The sequence below is a fragment of the Rissa tridactyla genome, chromosome 3 (assembly GCF_028500815.1).
Source record: "Rissa tridactyla isolate bRisTri1 chromosome 3, bRisTri1.patW.cur.20221130, whole genome shotgun sequence".
Taxonomy (NCBI): Eukaryota; Metazoa; Chordata; class Aves; order Charadriiformes; family Laridae; genus Rissa; species Rissa tridactyla.
In genome coordinates, this window is record NC_071468.1 from 45,289,823 (window position 1) to 45,309,225 (window position 19,403).

General features: G+C 39.5%; 1 protein-coding gene across 1 annotated transcript in view; it reads right to left on the minus strand.

The window, feature by feature from the left end:
- KCNK1 (potassium two pore domain channel subfamily K member 1) overlaps positions 1-19,403 on the minus strand; it is a 37,912-nt gene that overhangs the window by 9,608 nt on the left and 8,901 nt on the right. The window lies entirely within an intron of this gene.

The window sequence follows — 19,403 nt, forward strand, 5'->3', positions numbered from 1 at the left end:
TTATCAGTAGTGATCTGTTTAGAGTGCAGGAATGTATCCACCGTTGTACAGGCTGACCATGGCCAGCAATCTCAATTCCACAAATGTGTGCAATTACACTTGTACCTAGTGCAGGCAGCTATGCTGCCAAAAGCACACTCTGCCAGACAGCCTGGTTCTAAATGTAAATCAGAGGCACAGAAAAGAACAGTAAATCCAGCATAAACCAGGAATGCTTTCTTCTGTTTGCCAACCAAAAAAAAAAAAAAAAAAAAAAAAAAAAGAAATAAAAAAGAAAAAAAAAGTATTTTGTTTTCATTGCAGCAGAGAAGAGGAAATCTCTTGAAATCTAGTTTGGGCAGTCTTTACACTGATATCAAACCAAGCAAGCGCAGACAGGCGCTAGTAATTCTCCAGCCCCAAATCTGCCAACTCATTCAGGTTATGTTAGTGCTGTACAACGAGGCGTTTTCCAGAGCTATCGATCTTATCTATCAACTAGCTATCTTGAGGAGCCCAGGCAGAGCTCAGTGTGTACAGGGCAACGCTGCTTCTCATCTCTGAATTGGGCTTACTCTGCAGCACTGCACCAGGCAGACGTTCCCCAACACCCCACCCGCTCCCCTGTGAAACCTGCTGCTCTGCAAGCCCCTTCGGGTTTTACATGGACACGAGAGATTTCCCCTCTACATTAATGAATTTGATAGTAGAAGCATTGCTCTTCTAAGTTTTCCAGTGAAGTAAGAAAAGGAAATGTTCTTTTTATTTAAGATGCATAGAGACACTTCCAGAAAATGAAAGACGGGCAAAATGTCTTATCATTACAATGTACAAAGTCTTAAAGAAGAAATGCCTAAGGTGTAGTTTTCCATGTTAGTTAACCTGACAGGAAACTTCAGTTGTATTTGAATTTTAATGACCTTATGCATAATTTACCCAAGCTCAGTCTTTTGAGCCCCAGAAAATCATATTAATTAATGGCTTTTTTCCTTGTTCACCTTCTGTTAATCCGTTTTGAGAGAAGAGAACCAGAACTGCACAGAGCACACCAGATGCAGCTGGATCAGATTTATGAAGCTGCAGAGAAGGTTTCTCACCCTGTGTTCTACTCTGTCCCTAGTAACACTGGACATTTGACTGGCATTTCTGACTACCACTGAGCTGACGCTTTCTTGGCTCTGACTACCAGAACCCCAGGATCTTGCCCCTCAGAGGTATCTGGGAATCCACTAGTGCAGTTCCCATCACTTCATATGAGAAACTATGACTGGTTTCGCTGTGTGTATCACCTAACATTTTATCTGCACTCATTTTCAAGTGCCATTTTATTGCCTAGTTGCCCTGCAGATCTTCCATCACCTTTACTGCCTTAAGTAAGTTTGTATCCATTACCTCCCTCTTTCAGGTCATTTATTAATTAGGTTGAACAACACAAGCCCCATCACAGGCCTCCAAGGAACAACCCTTGTGACACATCACTACTTCAAAAACTAACCATTTTCTCCTACTCTGTTTTTCTATCTTCCGCAATCTCACATCCATATGAGGACCAACCCCAGTTGCTTAGTTTTCCTGAAAGCATTTTATGACAGAAAATCAACTCAAAGTTTGGAAGAGAAGAAAGATGTGTGTTTTGAGTAAATTATAGGGTGTCTAAAACTGACCCACATGACACAAACAAAAAAAAAAGCAACTGCAACACTGCGTCACATCAAGGTGTCTTCAGTAAAGCAGAACTAGAGGTGTGTTATTTGAGTAAGATGCAGATCAGACCTTTTCTGGACTGATCTACCTCATTCTGTATATCCACACTTACAGAACAAATTCACACTGGAAAAAGAGCAGAGAAAGTTACAAAACCATCAGGGGAATAGAGACTATTTTATGAGGGGAAGATAAAAGTGCTTGGCTTCTTCAGCACAGCTGAATGGAGGCTGAAAAGTGATATAGTATCATCTCCATGTTAATGCATCAGCATATGAGTACTACCAAGGGAGAAGAAATGCTTTAGATGAAGAATAATACTGCCACACAAACAAATAGCTTTGATGTAGCACGAATAAGTTTAGCCTAAGAATTAGAAAGAGGTTTCTAAGCTTCAGAGAAGAGTTTTGGAGCAGCCATCCACTGTCATCACTGGGGAAAGAACCCAGTTTTTTATGTTTTAAATAGAGCCTGACGAAGCTTGGTAACTTTACGGATGGTGCAATATCACAAGGCCATACACGACAAGCAGAAATTGAGCTTGCAGACGTAGAAACCCCCTTGCAAGCTCCAGGTTCCTAAATTTAACATATGCTTGCATTGTACAGTTAATCCATGCTTTCACTAATTTGGACCCAAACATACGTATCGTGTACAAAAAAAAAAAAAATCTGACACACTTGTCAGTTTAGGCACAGAGCAGGTTGATGGTGATTTAATTCCAGCCTCTGCACTGACCCAGGCAGCAATCGGCTCATTCCTTGGTGAGGAGGGGTTCTGTGTTACCTCCCCAATACTTCTCTCATAATTCCTTCTGAAGGACAGACATTATCCCTAGAGGTGCTACACAGTATGTACCCAGACACAGAGGAAAGTACAGAATGAGAAAGACTTTACTACAGGAACATTTGCAACAAGGTTATTATTAAACTGGGTGCTCAGCCTAGCTTGCCTGGTTAACCCTTACAGAAATTGTCCTAATTCGCAGAATTATAGCTGAGGTGCCTGAAGCAGATGCTACCTTTAAGGTCTGCTCTGCCGTTCTAGTGAGGTTGTCACATCACTAAGGGGTAGATGAGCGGACTGTGTATCTGCTCCTCAGCTGCTTACAATTACAGGAACTATAATGCTAGAGAGTGTTGACAGTTTCAGACCGAGGAGAGAATATATGCTCCACTCAACCACCAGCAGTAAGATGGTGACATCTTCCAAAAGCAATGGATAAGCAATCAATGTTTGCTTGCTACTCAGGATACAGAGTCACTGCTTGGGAATAGTTATATTGAGAAGCTTGAGCTAGAGCAGTGACATTAAAAGAGAGGAAATTATAGATCTGAGGCAGGAGATACTCATGCCTCCTTTCAGACCCTTACGCTCTATTGCCTCCTATCTCTGCACCTTGTTCATGGCTTCTTTGCACTGTAACCTCTTCAGGGAAATGCCCTTCTATAATCCTCCATAAAGTGCCTAGCACATGCTAGTTCTACATAAATAATAGATAATAAAACGTATGCCGATTTGCCCTTTCCAGTGGAAACTACCGTGTCCAGAAGCAATCCCTGCCATCCTAAGAAATTCTTTTTGTTATGAGACAAGGATCCTCACAAGAAAGGGACTACTTATGAAGACATTTCTTTATTCTATCAAGGAGACTTGTTATGGATGACTAGAATTAAATTACCCATGTAGCATATCCAATAACTGTATTACTGATTATGAAGACAGACAAGATTTACTGAATGCTGTATTTTCATATCTATAACGCAAATATCAGATAACAATCACCCGTTTAAGAGCAGTGACCTTTGAAAAACCAAACCCTCAGATAACCTGCCCACAACTCAGAAACAAAGTGACACCAGAGATCAAAGGATATTACTCACATATAATCCCTTCCATTGTCTACTCATAGCTTAGAGGTGCTATTCCTTCAAAAAAGTTCACAGAAAGAGACGCCTAGGATTTGCCAAATTAAATAAGATGAATACTCCATCTAGCTTTCTTTTTGTAAAAGTTTTTACAGTTCTGTTCACATATGGGGATTTTTTCCTTAAAGGTCATTTACTCTCTTATAACTTGGAGGACTTCTACTGTTATAAGTTTACATAAATATACAAAATGTCTTTATCCGTTCTGATGTAATTTTGAATGTCATCATAGTCTACTAAAGTGCTTATTTTTGAAATCATTTAAAACTCTTAAATCTTTCTACATTGATCTTGGTGCTGTGAGTTATACAGGTCAATTATGTGTTCTATAAAATATTTACTCTTCCATTTGCTGTCTTTCAATTTAGTCTTTTGCTCTTAAGTCCTTCGAAAAAGGCTTGGTCATGACTTTTCTATACTTTTCAGTAGTTTGTATCCCTCTTGTGCAAGTTATTATTATTTACTCTTCTGTCTTACCTGTGTCTAATTGTTTCTGTTAGATCATTTTGTACAGACATGCAGAATTGATCATTGTATTCCAGGTAAGATATATTTTCTCCCTCCATTTTTATATACCATCACACTTTGTTTTCTAGAGTCTCTAGGTAGCTTACAACAATGACCAGCTCAAAACAGCCCTTGCGAAACCCAGCATTGCGCACGCTACTCCACCCTGTGTTAGCGTGGCACTGGGTGTTTGCTCCTTTCATCCTTCTCAGATACTGCTTTGAGCAATCTAAGCAGTTCTGTATCATCACTGCTTTGTCTCTTCATAGTTCAGTCCCTCCTGCAGCTCATTAATTGGTCTTCCCTCTTAGGAAAGAGTGGCCTTCCTACAGGTCTTTTGGGACCCTGAATCCAGCATTTAATGCCAGAGTGCAGAGGTGCTGCAATTCTGTGTTGTGATAACCCAGCCCGGTTCCACACGGAAGTCCCCAGAGCAGATGTCTGAATGTCATAAATGGATCTGACATCAGGTGAGACAAGCAACAGGCAAACAGAGGTGCCACAGCCCTGGGAAAGTTTCCCCACAGACAGCCTCTCCCAAGCTATGGTGGTGAAGCCTGGGAGGTGTATATGCAGGCTGCAGAACTGGCTGCCCCTCTTACCCCTCTGTTACGCTCCCAGGGCATCGGGTGTCCGTGATTGCTCTCGTGGGCTGGTCCCCTGAAGGGGAACCATTATCCATATGTCAAGCCACTGTTCCCTCAGGTCCCCGTAGCCCCAGGTGACCTGTTGCAACACCACCAGCCCTATGTGGCAACACGGAGCTTCTCAGGGCAGGGAGGGGGTTATCTTTGGCATATCCAGTGTCCTCCCCGACCCACCCCTTCAGATGGCAGAGTCATAACACACAATCAATGTGGCAGCACAACTCGATAAGCGTGCTTATCCCTTTGCTGGTTTGACTCAGCGTCCCTGAGGAGAAGCCAGCCCTTTAAGTCTGCTCATAGTCTCAAAATGTCCCAAGAGATGAAATGAAGCATGTGCTATATATTAAAGTTATGCAAAAATCTTTCATTCATCCCAGGCGTAACATGACTCACTGGAATATGATGATGATGAAGGTCAATGATATTATTTACATAATTTCTACACTGTTATTTTTATAAACCTTTGACATTTTCCACTGGGTTTAACAGTGAAATGCATCCTTCTTCATAACCAGTCTATTATCTTCACACATAGAATGGTAGGGGTTGGAAGGGACCTATGCAGATCATCTAGCCCAACCCCCCTGCCAGAGCAGGTTCACCTACAGCAGGTTGCACAGGAACACGTCCAGGCGGGTTTTGAATGTCTCAAGAGCTGGAGACATTTTATCTTCTAAAAATAAAATGTCAGGTGATGGTGGATCCATGTGGCAAGAAAGATTACAAGTCTCAAGTATTTTTTCTATTGCAAGGAAGAGCACAGCAGTAACCAAAGTGATCAGAAACTTACCCTACAGAGTTCAAACCAACATAATCATGATTGAAGTAGCTGATTAGGAAGTTTATGTAAAGTACAGCAGCTGATGGGGCCATAAATTTGCAGGCAAAGGTCACCTACCATACAGAATGAAAGGAATTAGAATAAGATGTGCTATATTATGCAGCCTATCTACAAGTGCCAAAGGATCTGCTCAGAATCAAATTCTTTCAGAAAAAGTATTTTGCTTTTTCTATTCCTGCAGGGTGTGCACTGGGGAGGACCAGGTTTAAAGATGGCTGATAGGCAGGTAGTTAAGCAGCCTTTTAGCACATCATTGCACGCAAGTCCTTCTTTCCTGCAATATAGATAGAAAAAAGAACATAAAGGACTATAAACAGGCATGACAACTGGTCCATAGCTAAAAACGTGCACACTGTGCTGCTAGAAAAGACTTTTCAGAGCTCTTACTCAGAGGTTTGAGACACAGCAATACCATTAAAACCAGACATTAAACTAGAGTTATGTGTTAAAAAGGGGTAAAAATTAAAAGTTTACCAACATGGTTCTGTTAAACAAACCTGAGGACTTTGATTTCCAACCAGGCTGAGATAAGCTACCCTGTATGGCAGAAAAGAGGAGGAAAAATTCCACTTTTAAGCAGAAGAAATCTATTCAGATGTTATGTTTTGCTGCCTCCTCAGTTGAGCTAATGGAACCGGTTTTGTGTGCATCGGAGGAAGATAAGGAGGTGCTGTAAACTGAACTGATGAAGTTATCTGGATTTAAAAGAAAAAAAAAAAGGAGGGAAAGTGAGGAGGAGATTTGTTTGAAACTTAGTTCCTTTCACTAATTAAAGGTTACAGGCAGTCCTCAAAGAGTTGCATGGGGATAATTAGGGAGGCGACAAAGGGTGTGGCAGAAACCTCTTAAACCAGCTTTCCCACTGAAGAAAACATTCATTAGGTCCATCCTCACACAGCACCAGTAAGGGTGATTTAAACTTCCAGCTGAGGTGATTTAGTATGGTACTATTCCAGCTCCCTTCAATAACAATATATCCCTTAAACCTCACTAGAATAAAAGTGCTAAAATCACAATTAAACAATTAAATTAACCATGGGGATTAGGTCTTCCCCGTAACAATCTCTCACCTAATCACTTCTCAAAATAGAATTGTTTTGGTTTACCAATTTCTAATGTCAAGGGACTTCCAAAGAAAAAAAAAAAAAAAGACGACGTATTCCCAAAACATTGATTTGTGTGTAGCTACTAACGGTACATGGTTTCAGTTCCTTCTGAGACTGCCCTTTGCTGCCACTAGTTATCAAAGACTGCCAATTCCTCAGACTATGTCCTGCTAGCTAGGTTTTGAGTTGCCTTGAAAAGGAACAGGTTCATATAATCAGCTCACAAGTGTCACCTGCTGCACCAAGAAAGACTGAAATGGCTTTGAACACAGTCGGTTTAGCAATAAGGTTGTATGAGTAATTTGGCTGGCTGTCAGCAACATCTGAACCCAAGAAACAAGCCAATGGCATGGATATATTGGCTTCTGCATTCAAAGCCAATTTCAAAACCAGTTTCTACCAGAACAGCTGTACATTGGAACATTTATATCTTGCAAAGCATATAAAGTCTGCTACATCCATTCCTGCATAGGAAGCAATATTTTACCTGCCCAAAGGAACCAAGCTAGAAACTGCATCCACAGCCACTGGGAAAAGGGGACGCTGATAAAGGAAACTGTGGAAAATGTTTGTATGAGTACAAGGGATACTGACACACTATTTACGTGAATACATTGAGATAAACAGCTTGCTTTATGGTCTTATATTTGGTATTGTTTAAACTTGCCAGCACTGGTACAAATCCTTGGGCAAACACTGATGTTCAGTTCCTGTTTGACTCATGTGATCTGGGTCAGCCTAAACTACCAGTGTGACAGTGGATACAGCTACGTACTGACATGCAACACATCCACTTTCAGAAAGCATAGCAACTGTTAATCAAAACTAACTAACTGTATAAATAAACCAAACATCTCATGCTGGGAGCAGTAGTAGTAATGATTCCAGTTTCCTAGTGAGTATGTTCTTAGGCCTCTGAGAAGTTATCTCCCCTTTCCTGCAATAAACCCAATCCCAACTCCATGCCTTCTCGTGAGTCCCACATGAAGAGAGAGCAAAAGCTCTTACTGATCTGGACCTATGCATGGGGTGGCACTTCTGGTGGAAAAATCACTTCTATAGAAATAAAATAAATAATTACCCATATAAAAATACATTAAAATTCAGTATTTAACAAATGTTTTGTGTATATAATACTGTTTAAAAATAAATGTAATAAAGATTTAGAACTTAATACATGAATATGTAAAACTAAATTAAAACTCGTATGGAAGTATTTCATATATCCCACAATAAATATCACTACTGTTTATATTCTTTTAAGTTATTGTACACTTATTGTGCTACCAAAACAGAATAAAATTATTTCCTTGCCCTCAAAACATGTAACTTCAATATAAAATATAAGGCAACCAGTGAACACGAATGGAAAGATGGAAAAGAACGAGATGACACCAGGCAGCGTGCGACACAACAGCAGCCATATGCCACCTGCATCATCAATACTTAACCTACCCTTTCAGATATTTATAGAAATTGATGAGTTCCCCCCGAGCCTTCTCTTCTCCAGGCTCAGCAGTCCCAGTGTCTCCCACTCCTCATAGGAGAGACACTCCAGTCCCTTCATCACCTCAGTGGCCCTTCGCTGGACTCTCTCCAGTAGCTCCATATCTTTTTTTGTACTGGGGAGCCCTGAACTGGACCCAGCACTCCAGGTGTGGCCTCACCAGTACTAAGTAGGGGGGGAGGATCACCTCCTTTGACCTGCTGGCAGCGCTCCTAATACAGCCCAGGATGCCATTAGCCCTCTTTGCCACTAGGTCACGTTGCTGGCTCTCCTTTGGCCATCAATTATGCAAGGAAAATGGAAAGTGCATTAGGTCTTTTCAGATGAGTTTAACAATCAGGACCAGAATAAAACCATATATTGTGTATCTATTTATTTTCTTAACTATAGACAGATTACAGTGCCATTTGTTTATAACAAGAACTCCTGTATCCTTTTTGCTATTATAAGTCCACTTACAATTTTCTAGAGTAATACATGCCGTCCCCTTCTGCAGCGCAGTAGTTCTGGGAACTCCCAAGTTCCAAAAAACATTTTTTAATTCAAAAATTATGACACAGAAATCCTTACATTATTCATGTTTACCATTAACCCATTTCTAAGATCTCCATGGAATATTCTTTTTTCTTTCCAGCTAGGAAATGTGTTAAGATGGTTGTTGCCTTTGCTCCAACCTAGCTGCCGATACTGGAGAATTGTCTGTTCAAGGAGAAATTTGTGTATCCTGGTACTATATTAAGATTGCTATGCATCTTTATATATAAACGTGAGATATAGGAGGTGAGAATATTGACGTTGTGGCTGGACATGTCTTTATAATTCCTTTTTTTTTTTTAATGTACCAATTATGCATCAGGAGGAACTGTTGTCACTTTAAATATTCGAGACAAATGACAATAAAGCACAAATAACCTTTTATTTCTGTCTTCAAATTCTGACAGATTTTCATATGAATTATTATAAATATTTTCTCTCATGTAGAGATGAAAATATAGGCAGGTCTTTTCAAACTAGGAAAAAACCCAACACACGTTCATGAAGAATTATGAAGAATAGCTTTGTTTTGTTTCCCCCTATTTCCACCTATGAGTTTGCTGCTCTTGTGATACAAAAGCACTAATATAAAAATGCATGTTAAAAACACTTTTCAATACAATTGGAGTGACAAAACATAAAGCAGTACAAGTACTCTGTTGTCATTTCAATCAGGAAGAGAAAAAAAATGCAGTCAGTGAAGGGGGACCCCTGGAAATTATATATTTATAGATGGTAATTTTCCATTTAAGAAACACGATCATTTTCAATAATCTTCACGTCCCACAGAGGCAGTAGGAGATATTACAAGATGTCATTAAAAAAAAAGAAAAGGTTTTGTGTTGTTGGACTTGTCAGCAAAACTAGTCCTTTAAAATATGAAAATAGTTTGGTTGCAACAGGAACTGAGATGTCATTCTGAAAACCTCATCTGAATGTAATGAAAAAAAGCAACATTTGATCATATTACTTAAAGGATCAAGTATCTTCCAATTCCTGCCCAGAAACAATTATTTTGACTATTGGAATATAAAGTATAGCAACAGAAAAAAATAAATGAAAATTTAAGAAAAAAAAAAAGGATTGCATAGTCACCTTGTTTACAGTAGTATTACAGCATAGTAAATGTGGATCCATAAAATAGAATACTTGGCAGCACGGACCTAAACTCATTGTTATATTTAGGGAAGCCAGGGTTTACTTCAGATTTGCTCCACTCTGTTCTCAAAGACTGGATGCCCAGCCATAGCTGAGGTGTGCTTCACTGCTCTCCAAGAAAAGAAGTCCAGTCGGCACACTCCAAATATGCTTGAAAAGTGTGAGCCAGAATTGGGAATGATATGGAGATCTGTTTCAGCAGTGCACTTTTGATCTGAACTAAAACACTACTGCAGGACCAAGAAATCTGGCAGCCTTCAGAGTCCGAAATAGAAGTCAACAACATTTCTCTAGCATCAGCTCCTGCACTCACGTTCAAGCAGGGCCATGCCAGAGTGCCTTAAAACTGCAGGTCCCCATACATGAAGTGTTTCCTCTTCCTGACAGGCTCCAGATTTTTTGTAGGAAAGACTTTCACTTGTAGTTTCTGAATTGCCATGACTCAGTAAGATGAGTGATGACAGTATTAACAGTCTGTGAGGCTACCTGAACCACAGGTAACGCAAGAACATACAAAGATGCTTCATGAAGGGAAAGGAAACTAGACATAACTCAGGGCCAAACCAAAAAAATGCTAATATTTTCTAATTCTGACCCAGATATTATACTCTTCCTTTCATCAGAAAGTTCATCCATGTCTCGCTCACACCGCCATGCAAAGCAATGCACGCCAGATGCAAAGACTATCGTCTGACGGGCATACTGAATGGCTAGCAAGCAGTAACATTTTGACCATTTATAGTGACTGCTGTTTTAGCCAGTATTTACCCATAGTTACTAGTTAACGAAGGAAGTGAAAAACATTACAACCGTATAGCAGTGATGCTAATGATGAAGTCATACCATACCATACCAGCATTTAAGATCCATGTCTTGGAGGGGGGGAAGGAGGCAAGTAGGAATACTCAGTACAGATTCTGCATAGTAGAAGGATGTGTTGTACTAGAGCAGCACAACGGTAGATGGAATCCACTGCACGGGAATCAAACACAGATAAAGAAGTACGGAAATTAGTATGTCCCTCCCACATCCGAGATGATTATCAGCAAGTGTTTGGTAAAATACTATCTTTTCTGTATCAGAGAGAAATACAACTGAAGAGAGAATCGCGTTTAGTGGAAAACGAGAGCGTTCTTCCATGCCACTGCCTGACACTGGATCTTGCTAATGCTGCCTGGATACGTTATATATGAGTAAAGCAGATATTACCAACCCAACAGAACTGTTAGACCCTTCCAGCACAGTCTACACGAAAGCACGCATTGCTCGCCACCAAAAAGGGACCTACCATGTGCAAGACAAGAGTGGCAGGACTTCAGGTGAGGCACATACTCCATTCCAGGGCTAGTAAACGTGTCTTTAGAAAAGGCATGCTCTCTGCAGGAAGAGCTTGGGTTCTCCAGGCACTCAGCTGGCAAAGCTTTCCCACTTACCCTGCAAGAGCAGACTTTTCAAACCCTAGCTGTAAGCTACACAGCTCCTACCAAACTGTCCATTGAGAAACTCCTTTTTGTTGTGACACGCTAAACCTCCAGCCTGACATGAGGTTCACGTGGGCTGGACCTCTGCTCCCACAGAGCCATGACAACTTCAGTCATGTTTTTTTTTGAAGCGTTGTGCCATTAAAGACTTCGTGCCCTGCGTTTGCATGGCTTCACACTGTGCTTGAGGTGGGAGCAAAGACTGAACATGACAGCGCATTCAGCAGACACAGGTCTGCTAAACCTCTGTGGCAACGCATTCAGGTTTTACTTCTATCACAGATGATAGTCAAGAGATATGCATGCATTTCTGAGTTTGCTGTTTGGGTTTCTTGTTGTTTTTCAAAATTAACAGCACTATGTATATTTTTTTTAAACCTGAAGTCTTTATATTAGAACTTGATTCCTTTTAGTGTTATCCTGGATTTAAGGGTTAAACTGCAATCAAAACAGGACTGGGTATTGGGTTTTTTTTTTCCTCCCCCCCACAAACCTCTCAATAACAACACATCTCTAGAAATACCTATCCAAAACTCCAAAACAAAAACATCACATCTTTAGATCTGCCTCTAGCAAAGATTTAGCATAAGTAAACACGTATCTTGTTTCAACAGTTATTTTCCCTGCTATCTCAGATTCATTTTTCAATGGAAAAAATGAAAATGAAGAAGTCTGCTGAATAAAATCCACCCAACAGGTCAAAAGCAAGGTGAGACCTCCTGAGGGCTCCTCTGAGAATTCAGCCAGGAACATTCCAATTATTCCTTTATTGGTTTAACTGCCCGCTAGGCAACAGATGGTCAAAAATCTGTATCAAAGTAGGGGCTGCAGCATCGGACTATTTTATTATGAATGTTTCCTGATAGAACAAACTCTGTAAGTCTCAAAAACTTAGATTTGATAAAAGAGAAATACGAATGAGCTTTATTAGGAAAGCTTTACTTGTAGTCCTCTGAAGCATTAGAAAACAATACAAGGTTTTGTGCTGGTCTTTTGTTATGGGTTTTTGCACCATTATGTTTAGCAACATTCACACTATAACAGATTTTTAAAGCCACTGATCACAAAGATGAACATGCAATCAATAAAACAGGTTCATTAAAAACCTTTTTATGAAACTCAAAACCAACTTCAAGGTATTGAAAGGGGTAAAAGCCCTTCTGCAGTTTTTCCCGGGATTCACATCCTTAAATATTCAATGTAGGAAAAAAAATCTTAACCTGAAAGGTATTTTGGCAGAGAGATCAGGAAAGAGAAAAATAACATTATCAACTAAATTCAGCCAGTAGATTCTCCATGATAGTGATCTTCTCATTTCTTTTGTTAATTTGCTAAAGCTTGATGAGACTTTATTGACCGCAGAATAAAGGTGATATGTCTTACAAAACAGCAATAACTTTCAGATTTTGTCTTTAGATATGACAGTCTGCACCTATGGGAAAATTCATTTAGCAGGTAAATTGCATTTAGCACCTAACTGGCAGTGAAGCTGAGAGGACACACACGTTCTGAAGAGACTGGATGGAGCTTTTTCCTCCCAGAAAAAGCCTGGAACCATGGTTTCATGTCATGCTGCAACTTTCTCTCTCCCCGCCTCCCCTAACATTCCTGCAACAGATTTTGAAGTTCTATCAATTACTTCGGCTTCCACCACTTGAAAGACCTTGTTTATGCATGGTGTACCACAGGGATGTGCCAGCTGCCTCTGCTGAGCCCAGCACCTGTGCAGTATGGTACTCCACTTGAAGTCTGGTGTGGGTTTATTGCAAAGAGGTTTCTAAAAAATTTATAATTTGCACCTGTTACCATCCCAAATGCACCTTGGGATGTGTCAAAAGCTTTGAATGTGTTGCAGTGGCACTTACCGCAATGCTTTAATCACGTATCCAATTAGGGAAGAATACCTATCTAGTCTTGCTAAGTTATCATTTCTTGCACTGAAATGAGCCACAGTTGTTCTTCCTACCATCTGGGAATAAAAAGAAACAGCCAGCTGCAAATTAGTACGCTCCCCACCTCCAGTTCTGAAATAAAAGTTGCTTTATTTCACCATCAGAAAGAACAGAGCATGAAAACAGTGAATGAACTGGTATTGTGGGCAGTAAGGAATCATCACACGACATTAAGAAATTAGACCATTTCATGGTGTGGAGTTAAAATCAAATCTGTAAGCAGCATCTTTGCACTAAAATGCAACCTCACATAGAAGAAAGTGTTATCTACTAGATACAGCAGGGGAATAGGAATTTATACTTCTAATCTTGTTATTGATTTAACATGTGGAACTCAGGGAAATTACTAGCATCAGCTCCCTTGTTTGGCAGAGGAAGATACATAGTCCTTACCTATCTTTGTAAGATACTTCAATATTTCATATGTAAATCAAACAAACATCATAATGCATTTGCATACAAATAAATCCTAGTTCTGTCTTCTAACAGCTATTTCTCAGAAACATGAAGAATTCAACAGCGTAAAGGCAAAATAGGAGCAAATCAATTTAACACAATTAACAAAAATAACTAAAGCAACTAACAAAAACACACAGAATTGAAGTGCATCAGTCTCCACTTTTACACGCGACACATTCCATCTGGAATATTCATTTCTAACTTAAAAATAATAATTAAGCGAAATTAAGAGACAATATTTACACAAGGGCCAAAGTGAGACACTTTTTCTGATGCGATGACTTATTCTAAACTCTAAATCACAGTCCTAAATATGATGCTTGATGGTACTCCGCCATCTAAATACACTCACAGTTTCATGCTCAAAATAGAACATTAATTTGCAAGGCCCAACGGGGAAATACTTCAACTGTTGTTACTGAACCATAAGCAAATTTTATAGATACACTAGTCCTATGGAATCATTCGCATGTTTAGGACATCCACATAGCGAACACTAATAGTGGGAACCATAAATTTGATTAGTTACACTGGAATCAGGACGCCCAGGATAATCACAACTATATGTCCTGCCAATAAATAAAGGGAAAGGAAAAGAAAAGAAAGGAACAGCTCTGTAGTTGGACATACTATTTCTGTTCATAAGAGGATGAACCGTAGATGGTTTTGCTTATCTAGGAATTATTTAGAAATAGCAATGTAGCATTTAGAAAGGCAAACTACAGATACAAGATATTTAGCCAGCAATGTAAAGATACAGGGCAACTTAAATGATGTGCGGTTTTCAAACACTATTATCTGTTTAGATGAATGATAATTTATTTTAAAATGGTGAACCTCTCTTCAGTTTGTTAGAGAAATATCTCTTGGTGGGGTATTTGATGTTTCCACAAATTCTTACAGCTATAGGATGATTTTCCTAGTGAAAATATATAATTCTAACCTCTCAGGGACAGAATAAGATAGCCCTGCATATAATGAAAGCAGGCAGCATTAAATCAGTAGGACGATTCACCAAAAACATACCAACTGCTCAGTCACAATTCCGGACCCAACATATCAGTCAAGCACCGTCAACACTCACCAATGATTTTGAGTCCATTTCCTTAAATCCCATTATGTTAAGGTAGCACACATATCAGAAACGCTTAGCAATCATTCAGGCTGAAGACTGAATCATACTAAGGTTTCTCATGTTCAGCACCCTCCTGTCGTCAGTGCTTGCGTTTGAGAACTGTGACCAACGTGAAAAAGTCTGGATGGATGCAACCTGTGACTCTCCAGGGAAAGTGGGATGCTGTAAGTGGCACCTCTTAGACCTCAATATAAAAGGAAGGGGAATGTAAAATGGTTGGTAATTCCAAAATAAAGGCTTAGCACTGAATAGCCTGGAGCAGCAATGTGTAAATTGATAATTAACACATCTTTGCAAGTATCTGTCCCTATGAACGCATCCAATTTCTTGTAATTGTCAATGATCAGAATCTGTAAGCTAGTTACAGTAACTAAACACAACAACATGACTGCGTTAATTCCTTACTAGCTTCAAAGATGATGCAATTTATCACATAACACTAGTTACCTAGTGGGAAAAAATAAAGTTCTCCTTGAGATGTGTTTACCTGAGGTATACTGGACAGATTAGTGGTGGCATCTGTATTAACGAAGAGAAGACCTGTTGTTTTCAGCTTTGCTAGCTGTCATTTTATTCCTACTTGTAACAATGCTCCTTTACAAGGGGCAACGAGCAATTGTCGGATACATTATCATTACAGGAAACATGTTCTTACGTTGCCAGCTCCTTTCTTACATTTGTTGTTAATTTGGCCATGCATTTTTGATTCTTTCCATGCTTTCACCAAGTTGTTACATGAAACGTCTAACCTAATCCTGGAGTTACTGCTGGGAAAGAAGATCCTTTTCTCGGTCTGGGTCTACCCCCTCTCGCACTGATTGTTTTTCTGGCTGCAATAATTCAGACCAAACCAATCCAGCAGCAATACTTTTCTTCTAGTCTGATAAATTGACTTGGCTTACTGTTGTGGTCCAGCAGGTAACAGTCCTAGCACAGTGAGTAAGACTGGACCATAGGGTGGCAATCAGGAGTCGGAGACATCTTCCTTTCACTGACAGAGCTGTTAGGTAGGCTCAGCCCATTTTGTTTAACATCACCCTGAGCAAACATTTCACTAGGTATAAGGAGAGGCAACCAGCACGCTAAAGCAGAGCAAACACTGCCTTCCCACAAAGGCTACTCACGCATTTGGTAAATTATGGGGCCTGTATTAACTGATGTTTGGTTTGTTTTCTACACAGAATACACAATGAAACAATACCTTAAGAAGGGAGTGGCAATATTTCTGGAGTCTCCATTGAAGGAAAGATACAGAAGTGTGTATTGCACACTTTGATATGGCTTCTGCAAGTACCTATTCAAGCAGCTGCAATTTCCTCTAATATTGCTGAGCCGAAAAACTACTACTAAAGGAAAAGAAAAAAGAATATTCAATGAAAGAAAATGAAAGCCTGCTGAAGCACATCCACAGGATGGGAAATCAGCTTACTGCATGGGAACGCAGCCTAGCAGCGTGAGGGGAGAACCGCAAGACAAAATTCACAGGTTCCTGTTCTTAACCATTCTAATGATTCTTACATGATCTTTCACAACTGTTTTTTCTCTTTGTCTTAGTTCATCCTTTTGCAAAAATACATATGGAAATATCACTCTAATCTCACAACATGCAGGAGATAATAAAAGCGCTGTAATCAGTAAAGAAGTTCCTGGTATGCGCCTGCTTCAGGATCTACTGATATGAGGTGTTACAGAAATGGGAGAGATTATCACCTTCTCCCTCATGGCATCTCAGGACACGGTATAATGCAAGGAAACTTCTGTTTGAGATATTGAGAGAGTTTCTGTCTTTTGCTTTGGTTGAGATTCATGGATAATAATAACTTCTAGTGTAAAGCACACTTTCCTCGAAGCAGTGTCCAAAATTCTGTCAGGTGGCAATTACCCCCTGAAAGCATGATCTGAACATTCAGCTGGCTTCCTTTAGCACAAATAGCTGCACTAAAAGACATGACTGAAAGATAAATCTTTATCTTTGCACTACAGATAGGCAAAATGTAAATGCATAATAACTCCAATAATGAACTAAGGCAGAAGTTTGCCCTTAGATTTACTCTTTTCTTATTGACAGGAATTGTTAATTCACGCAATGTAACATCATGTACTGTTCACAGTTCTTTGCTTGCCCAACTGGACTTGCAGCAGTGGACCAGAAGCCAGGCTGGGGGCCTGGACTTCTCTACAGACGTGCAAATGCACATAGGTAAATTAAACAATCTCTTACCCTCACATGAGAGCGCTTCGTTGCCAACTATTAACCATTCAAATGATTTACAGCATTTTACATTCATTTCTGTGCATCACTCCTACAGTTTACAGTAGCTAGGACTTTCAAAGAGTAACACAATGATGGGTCTTTGAGCCTTAGTCATTTTTGCTATACTGCTGAGTCAGCATTCCAGTACTAAATAAAAATACAGCCATGAAAATAAGTAACAAGACATGCTATGAAGTGTTTAAAAATTAATTGCCCATTAGTAAATCATACAGCCTAGGGATTCCAAAACTATACAAGAGATGGAAGTTCTGCGGTTTGCTTTAGGGTTTTCTCATTTCCTGTAGGCTATAGGCTTCAAAGGGAAAGATCTATGCCATTCTTGTACAGCACGCAGGTGGGAAAATAGCAACTTAAATAATATACAGAGTAGAGATTTCATGGCCTTCTCACATTAATCTGAAATACAACAAGCAGTTTTTAGGGCTTTTTTTTCTGTCCTCCTTTTATGAAGCGAGATGTACAAGATTGTACAATGAAGTCCCCAAGAGTTAAACATCCAAGCTACTTAATTTTTTAGCAGATCTCTGAACACATTGCTACTTTCTGAACACAAGGGTGTTTTTCACTACAGCCTTCTTTAGTATGATCACAGCCTATGGGAGAAGAGGTGAAATCAGGATGTTTGCTTTGCCTTTGATGACTCTGAAGTAACAAATCCCTTTTCAAACTATATTGTAAACAAAGGAGGATGGATACCTACTCTAGCTTGCCTCTGGACTTTGGCACTACTACTGCATGTTGCAATGTCTAAGCCTGCCAATCACATTTTAAAAGCATGACCAAGCGAAATATGTGTCCATACTGTGCCACGTAGGTTTAAAATAACAATGAAAGTAAAAGACCAAGCGTCACATAAGAGACAATTCAGTATGGGCTTTAAAATAAAAACATGCATAAGCCCCATTCCGTGTTCTAGTGCTGCCATCACTTGAGGTCTTCTGAAGGATTACCGTTGCATCGTAATGCTGAGAAATCTTCTCACATTTTGAAATAATTGTAGTTTTAGTATGTATTTAACTCGTGTGTGTAACAAAAAGGGAGAAGAAGTTTCTGAAACAACAGTAAATTTTACAATCCTTGTTGAGTTGGCTGCCTCCTTTTCTCTTGATGCAGGAGACCTTTTCCCTGCAGTTCTGTGTTTAGTTTAGCTTCAGGATACTCGTGTCACCTTTTACAGACAAGAAGATGCAAAAGCAGATGTGCACTTGTGCCAGAATTCCCAGCAGGCTTTAGAGTTATATGTTTTTCTGTAGGGCAGACTATTTTTCTTTTTCCCAACAGATCACGTGCTCAGACTTTTACTCTCACTGCATGTTTCTATATGAAAAGCCTGGTATACAGCTTTTATGAACATTGCGGGAAACACGCTGAAACAAATGTGTAACTTACTTGCTATTTCAATCGCTTATAGTTGTATCAACTAAATGCAGTGCCTTTACTGTAAACACTGAATGAAGAATATTTAACCTCTAAATAAAATACTTTCAGTAAAGTGGGAAAAAGGATTTCTTTTACAGTCGTTTCAGCATACTACAACTAGCAATATCATACAGCCAGTACAACAAAGAAACTAAGTCCCAAAAATCTAAGTGCTGCCTGGAATGAATTTTCTTTTGCAAAAGCCAGAATTCTGAAGCTAGATTCATCTATCATTAGAATTAAGCTTCTGCTTATAAAAAAATTAAAGGGTAAAGAACAGTACAGTGTATGTCTTAACCCTAGCATTTCAATATTTAATTCTGGTTGGTCCCCCCCACCCTTCAACCAACTCATGTTTCTACTCTTAGAAACCATCTGTGAAGTAGCTACTGCTAAATACTTTAAGGTTATTTAGCTGATTTGATTTTAAAAGTCTTTAACTAATTGAAAGACACAGAAGGAGGTACTCGGATACTACATATAGCATGAAATTCGGAGGTAGGTTTTAACCTTTCATTTTGGATTCTGGAGTTATTTTTAACACCTTCAGAAAATACATTCAGTGTGTGGAACATGAAATGCTCAAGGAGCAAGAGAGATGACAAAACCCCATTTCTCATGGTACTAGTTCTCTCAAAAGCCGCATTTGAGACAATATTAAATTATGCTTGAAAACATTCTGTAAAGTTCTGGTTACTCCAGAAGTTTTCACTTTTTACTTCAGAAGTAAAAAGACACAGAAAGCCTTTGCACCCTGTTAGTGTACAACAG